The following is a 7,500-nucleotide window of genomic DNA, read 5'->3' on the forward strand; positions in this document are numbered from 1 at the left end:
ATATATATATATATATATACACACACACACATACATACATACATACATACATACATATACACACACACACACACACGTATACACAAACATATACATACCTACCTACGAATCTATGAGAGTCATGGTCCAGTCCCAGTGTCTCAATTTTGAGACTGAGCTGAGACACTGGACCTGAGACGCACAGGAGGGTGTCGCCTGTCCACGGTTCTGGCTCCACGTCTTTATCTCACTGTTACAGACGGTCCTCTGCTGCCTCGTGTGGTCACTTTGTGTCACTGAGGTCAATCTGAACAAAGGATTTCAAACAGTGACGTGACGGAGTTGCTTTTGAATGTAAAAGGAAGTTTCACACCAACAGCTGCAACTAATGATTATTTTCTTCATCAATTAATCGCTAATGTGTAAAAATATTGATCAGTGTTTGACAAACGTGGAAATTATCTTAAACTAAAACAATTCAGTTTTAATGATTTTGTTGTGTGGAGCAGACACTCTGTGTAGCATGATGCTACCAGCGAACGTGACTCACCAGTGTTGTTTTCCGCCACACTCGTGGTCTATCGGTACATCTGCGGGTTACAAAAGACGTGAGAATAAAAACGAAACCGTTTTCCTGCAGAAAAATAAAGTTAAACGTTTTATTTTCTGACCTGAAGCTGTGCCGTCACTCTCCCGCGGTTTGTATCGTCTGACCGGAGCGTGGACTCAATCTCGTGTTATATCTCGCGAGGGTTGTTCTTCTTGTTTCACGGCGGTTGGTTGGTATCCAGCGTTACAGTGCATTAGCGCCACCGTCTGGTCCGGAGTGTAAGTCAGACATTATTAACGAGGAAACACGTGATGGCGTCATAATGGTGAATAATAGCACACGCTTGTTATAAATAAACTGTAAATAAACTGCAAATGAACTGTGTATAAACTAAAAATAAACTGTAAATAAACGAGAAATAAACTGTAAATAAACTGCAAATAAACTATAAATAAACTGCCAATAAACTGTAAATAAACTATGAATAAAATGTAAATAAACTGTGTATAAACTGTAAATAAACTTTAAATACACTATAAATAAACTGTAAATAAACTGTGAATAAACTGCAAATAAGCTGTAAATAAACTATAAATAAACTGTGAATAAACTATAAATAAACTGCAAATAAACTATACATAAACTGTAAATAAACTATAAATAAACTGCAAATAAACTGTGAATAAACTGTAAATAAACTGCAAATAAACTGTAAATACACTGTAAATAAACTGTAAATGAACTTTGAATAAACTGCAAATAAACTGTAACAAACTGCAAATGAACTGTAAATAAACTATAAATTAACTGTAAATAAACTGCAAATAAACTGTAAATAAACTATAAATAAACTGCAAATAAACTGCAAATAAACTGTGAATAAACTGTAAATAAACTGCAAATGAACTATAAACTGTAAATAAACTATAAATAAACTGTGAATAAACTGCAAATAAACTATAAATAGACTGTAAATAAACTGCAAATGAACTGTGAATTAACTATAAATGAACTGCAAATAAACTGTAAATAACCTGTAAATAAACTGTAAATAAACTATAAATAGACTGTAAATAAACTGCAAATAAATTATAACTAACTGTAAGTAAATCTATAAATAAACTGTAAATAAACTATAAATAAACTGTAAATAAACTATAAATAAACTGTGAATAAACTGTAAATAAACTGCAAATGAACTGTAAATACACTGTAAATAAACTGCAAATGAACTGTAAATAAACTATAAATTAACTGTAAATAAACTGCAAATAAACTATAAACTGTAAATAAACTGTAAATATACTGCAAATAAACTGTGAATAAACTGCAAATAAACTATAAATAAACTATAAATAGACTGAAAATAAACTGTTAATAAACTGTGAATAAACTGCAAATAAACTGTGAATAAACTGCAAATAAACTGCAAAAAAACTATAAATAATCTGTAAAACTATAAATAGACTGTAAATAAACTGCAAATGAACTGTGAATTAACTATAAATGAACTGCAAATAAACTGTAAATAACCTGTAAATAAACTGCAAATAAGATGCAAATAAACTTTAAATAAACTGAATAAACTGTAAACCCTAACCCTACACCCTGTTTGAGGGCGGGGCTTACCTATTTGTTTAAATATGATTTTCCATAGAAACTAAGGGGGACGTGCAGTATGACGTCAGATAGTTAGAACAGGTGATGACTAGTTTGTCAGACTGATGACGTCATTGATCAACAGCCAATATGATCAATGAAGCTTCATCAGTCTGCGTGAGGACGGCAGTGACGTCACGCGTTAGCAGCATTAGCAGCATCAACAGCATTAGATTCAAGATTCAAGATTCAAGAAGTTTTTATTGTCATTATGAGGACATAATTGTAATGTATTGTTGTGAGTTCGCATTTTGCCTTTGAGCTTCCGTACTGTTTACCTGTGTGTCCCTCGCTGCATACTGTATTGTCGTGTGTGTGCGCGCCAACTGGTCAGTAGTAAAACTCAAGTTCTCTGCATTACTGCCTCGTTATTGTGTCTCCACATTATATACTCAAAGTGAGTATATCACATGGTGTCAGAAGTCTGTCAAGAACAGTACACGCAGCCATGAACACGCAGTTTGACCACCCGCGGATCGACTGGGATGCCGCCGATCTATACAAGGAGTTCGAGAGGTTCCGCTGCCACATGAGTTTCGTTTTTGACGGTCCACTCTCGGCGCTTGAAGCTAAACAGAAAGCCGGCTGGCTGGGAACGTGGATCGGCGAACAAGGCAGAGAAATTTACAAGACACTGACATGGGCGGAGGGTGAGAGAGAAGACCCAACTAAAGTTTTGGATAAGTTTGCCAACTACATCAGGCCAAGAAAGAATAAAAGAATAGCCAGGCATCGTTTCAAGCAGAGGAAACAAGGTGCAACTGAGAGCTTTGACCGCTTTTTGAAGGATCTTAAGCTACTCCTAATGGACTGTGAGTATGCTGACTCAGATGACATGTTGATTGATGCTATAATAGCAGGAGTTAAAGAAAAACGTGTCCAAGAAAGGCTGTTGGACAAAGGTGAGGATCTGACACTGGCTAAAGCTATTGAAATTCCCCAGCAGTTCGAAATGTCACAAAAGCAGATGAGAATTGTTAGAGAGGAGGACTCACAAGTGTCAGCAGTGGCTATAAGAACAAAACACACAGCGTATGCTAATAAACAATCACATAGTCACAATGCACCGACAAAGGCCGCTCAAAAACAGACAGGAAGCAAATTCAAAAATTGTCCAAAATGCGGAAAACACCCACAACACGCATGGAATCAAGGAAAGTGCCCAGCTAAAGGCTCTGTATGTTCCTGCTGTCACAAGCCAAACCACTGGGCAGCAGTTTGCCGCAGCCGTGGCGTGAGCACAGTGAGTGTTGAGCCAGAGGACACGCTGAAAGAAGAAATACTGGAAATAAACCTGACATTAGATGATGTTCCAATGGCAATTGTGGCAGATTACAAGTGGATTGTAGACATTAGTGTTCTGTCCCAGGAAGTGCAGTTTAGAATAGACACAGGTGCAAAGTGTAATACACTGACACTGGACTGTTATCAGTTATTAATGCACACAGGTGAACTGAAGCGCTCGAACAAGGTGCTGATGCGAAAGGTGTTGTGCATCCAGTGCGCCGACAACCAGTAGCACTCAGGGCTAAGATAACTGAGAAACTTCATGAGATGATCAAGGACGGTCACATTGTCAAAGTAGACCAACCGACAGAGTGGGTTAGCTCTATGGTCGTTGTCACACGTAATGACAAAATTAGGATTTGCATCAATCCAAGTGATTTAAACAAGGCCATAAAGAGGGAGCATTACCCTATGCGCACCATAGAAGAGGTCATATCCACCATGCCTGGTGCAAAAGTATTCTCAGTTTTGGATGCAAAATCAGGCTTCCTGCAGATAGAGTTAGATGAATCGTCCCTGCTTACAACATTTAACACACCAATAGGCAGGTTTAGATGGCTGAGACTGCCGTTCGGTATAAAATGCGCACCTGAAATTTTTCAGCGCATCATGGACCAAATGCTTGAGAACATTGATGGAGCCACAGGCGTGATGGATGACATCCTAATAGCAGCACCCACGATGCAGGAGCATCACGTGATACTGCGCAAAGTAGTGGAGAGAGCTACAAGCTATAACCTCAAGCTGAACTTCAGCAAGTGTCACATACGCCAGTCAGCTGTGCCATATGTTGGTCACATGATTACAGCTGATGGGTTAAAGCCAGACCCAGCGAAAACTGAAGCAGTGAGGAACACGCCTCCGCCAACAGACAAGGAAGGTGTTCGTCGCTTCTTAGGGTTTGTGACATACCTGTCAAAGTTCATACCAAACTTAAGTGAAGTGGATGCTCCACTGCGACAACTTGTGAAGGGCGATGTTGAGTTTGCATGGCAACCAGCGCAACAACAGGCGTTCGACAAGCTCAAGCAGCTGTGCACACACCCCCCTGTGCTCAAGTTTTACGATCCAGAAAATCTGTGATGATATTTTGTAACGCCAGCAGTATGGGACTAGGAGCTGTGTTACTGCAGGACAACCAGCCTGTAGCCTTCTCATCCAGATCCCTGACTGATGCAGAGACGCGCTATGCGCAAATTGAAAAGGAGATGCTCTCTATCGTCCATGCCTGCATCAAGTTTCACCACTACATATTTGGTAAGCACGTCACAATATACAACGACCACAAGCCACTTGAGGACATCTACAAGAAGCCGTTGCTGTCTACCCCGATGCGTATACAAAGGATGCGCCTGCGACTACAGTGGTATGACATCACAGTGAAGTACAGGAAAGGAAAGGACATGGAGCTGCCTGACACCCTTTCCAGAGCGCAGCTAGCAGACAGCGTGCCAGAGGCAGCTGGCTTAGAGTGTGTTTCCATGCTCAACTTTGTATCAGTGAGTGATCAGAAATATACTGAACTGGGAGAACGCACACAAGAGGAGTTAAGCCTTCTCCAGCGCACAATTCAGCAAGGCTGGCCAGACAACAGACGGGAAGAACCTACACTGGTTCAACCCTATTGGGACTCAAGAAGCCAGCTAGCTGTGTCTGATGGCATAGTGTATAAGGGACTACGCATAGTGGTGCCCCCCTCCATGCAAAAACACATGTTAGAGCTCATACACCAGTCCCATTTAGGAATAGTGAAGAGCAAACAGCGAGCACGTGAAGTGTTATACTGGCCAGGTATGAGCGCTGAAATTGAAGACTTGATCAGAAACTGTTGCAAGTGCGCCGAAATCCAAAACAGACTTCCCAGGCAACCACTTATACCAACAGAAACACCAGAGCTGCCATTTGAGGAGGTTGCCTCTGATCTGTTTGAATTTGAAGGAAAACGGTACATTGTACTTGTAGATTATTATTCAAAGTACATTGAAGTGGATGAACTGAGAGATCTGCGCAGCCGCACTGCAATAGAAACACTGAAAGTTCAGTTTAGCAGACATGGAATCCCTGTCACCATTAGGACAGATAATGGTCCACAGTATTCATCTGAAGAATTCAAGGAGTTCTGTGAGAGCTATGGCATCCTGCACAAGACATCTTCGCCACACACACCACACTCTAATGGTGAAGCAGAGCGTGCAGTGCAAACAGTCAAAAGGCTTTGGAGTAAAGCACCTGACAAACACCTTGCCTTGCTAGACTACAGAACTACACCACTTGAAGCAGTAGGCCTGTCACCAGCCCAACTGCTCATGGGCAGGAGGCCGCGCAACAAACTGCCCACTGCTCGTGCACTACTTACACCCATAGCTCATGACCCTGACCAAGACCAAGCATACTCAGAAGCTTTACTACGACAGCAAAAGAGCAAACAAACACAGATCTGCCCTACAGCCTGGAGATGAAGTTAGAATGGCTCCACATCCTGGAAGCCGTAAGTGGATGCCTGGAATTGTAGTTCAGCCACACTGTGCGCCACGGTCCTACATCGTGGAAAGTAGAGGTGTAATGTTTCGCCGTAACAGCCAACACCTCCGTACCAGCACTGCAGTTGCCAATCAGCCACGTCATATGGTGTGTGATGAGCCTTGGCATGAGACCTCTAGACCGCCCACAGTGAGAGAGCAGCAGCCCCCACCAGAACCACACCATTCATCACATGAGGTAGCACCATGCCCCCCACGAACCCGACCAGGTGAACCATATACCACCAGACATGGCAGATTGGTGAAACCCCCTGATAGACTTAACTTGTAATTTGATGGACTACTATATTGTTCAGCTCCTTCCTAACACACAGGGACAGGTGTGGTAAAGACAAAGTTGTCTTGTTATGTTAAAAAAAAAAACTGTAGAGGAAGTAAATTTATTATCATTATGTTATAAGGACAAGAGAAGTTTGATGTAATTCACTGTTACATTGTTAATACTAGTGAAACAGCGGTGGTAGCAGTTTTCTTTTGTTGAGGAAGGGAGATGTAATGTATTGTTGTGAGTTCGCATTTTGCCTTTGAGCTTCCGTACTGTTTACCTGTGTGTCCCTCGCTGCATACTGTATTGTCGTGTGTGTGTGCGCCAACTGGTCAGTAGTAAAACTCAAGTTCTCTGCATTACTGCCTCGTTATTGTGTCTCCACATTATATACTCAAAGTGAGTATATCACAATAATGAAATTTTTGCAGAGACTCCCGGCTTAAGGTACACAGTAAAATAGCAAAAATAACAGAAATAACGAAGGACTTGACATTTAAATAGACATGACATTCAAAACCTACACCCCAGCCCGCCCACTCCGCTCTGCATCGACAAACCGGCTCGCTGCCCCCTCACTGAGAGGATCGCAGAGGCACTCGCAGAACTCGAGACTGTTCACTGTCCTCGCTCCCAAATGGTGGAACGATCTCCCCATCGACATCCGGACAGCTGAAAGCCTCCACATCTTCCGACGCCGACTAAAAACACATTTCTTCCGACTCTACCTCGACTAAGACGACAAAAAAAAAAAAAAAAAAAACTTGTACATCGCACTTATGACTAGCACTTCATAGTTTGTTCTACTTGAAGCTCTTACTTACTTCTAGCTCTTATATGTACCCAAATGTTTAAATGCACTTTTGTAAGTCGCTTTGGATAAAAGCGTCTGCTAAATGACATGTAATGTAATGTAATGTAATGTAACATGACGAAAGGCACTCAAATAAGACACAACAAGAGACTTAACACTAATGAGACACAACAAAATATAAAGTACAGTGTGTGCAAAGTGTGTGCAAAGTAAAGTGAAGTATGTACAACACAAAGTGCAGTTTAGTGCGACGTGGTCATTAACAGCATTAGCAGCGTGGGCTCCGGTGTGCGGAGTTTTACCGGAACATCGTCGCTCTTCATCCCCCGTCTGAGTGAAGAAAACACGGTTTGGTTCAGACTGAAGATCCCGCAACTGCAGCAAAGAGAGGAGGCGCTGCAGAGCA

At 41.5% G+C, this 7,500-nt stretch overlaps 1 long non-coding RNA gene across 2 annotated transcripts in view; it reads right to left on the reverse strand.

Annotated features, from left to right (window-relative positions):
- Positions 1-256: 256 nt before the first annotated feature.
- The window catches only part of LOC122776307, a 9,357-nt gene continuing 2,113 nt past the window's right edge, over positions 257-7,500 (reverse strand). For both annotated transcript variants that reach the window (XR_006361200.1, XR_006361201.1), the window contains exons 3-6: positions 7,397-7,500; positions 651-795; positions 530-569; positions 257-286 (exon numbers count right to left, since the gene is read on the reverse strand). The exon at positions 7,397-7,500 is cut by the window's right edge and continues 922 nt beyond it. This is a non-coding gene — a long non-coding RNA (uncharacterized LOC122776307). The remainder of the gene's footprint in view (positions 287-529; positions 570-650; positions 796-7,396) is intronic.

This window comes from Solea senegalensis, linkage group LG10, assembly GCF_019176455.1.
Source record: "Solea senegalensis isolate Sse05_10M linkage group LG10, IFAPA_SoseM_1, whole genome shotgun sequence".
NCBI lineage: Eukaryota > Metazoa > Chordata > Actinopteri > Pleuronectiformes > Soleidae > Solea > Solea senegalensis.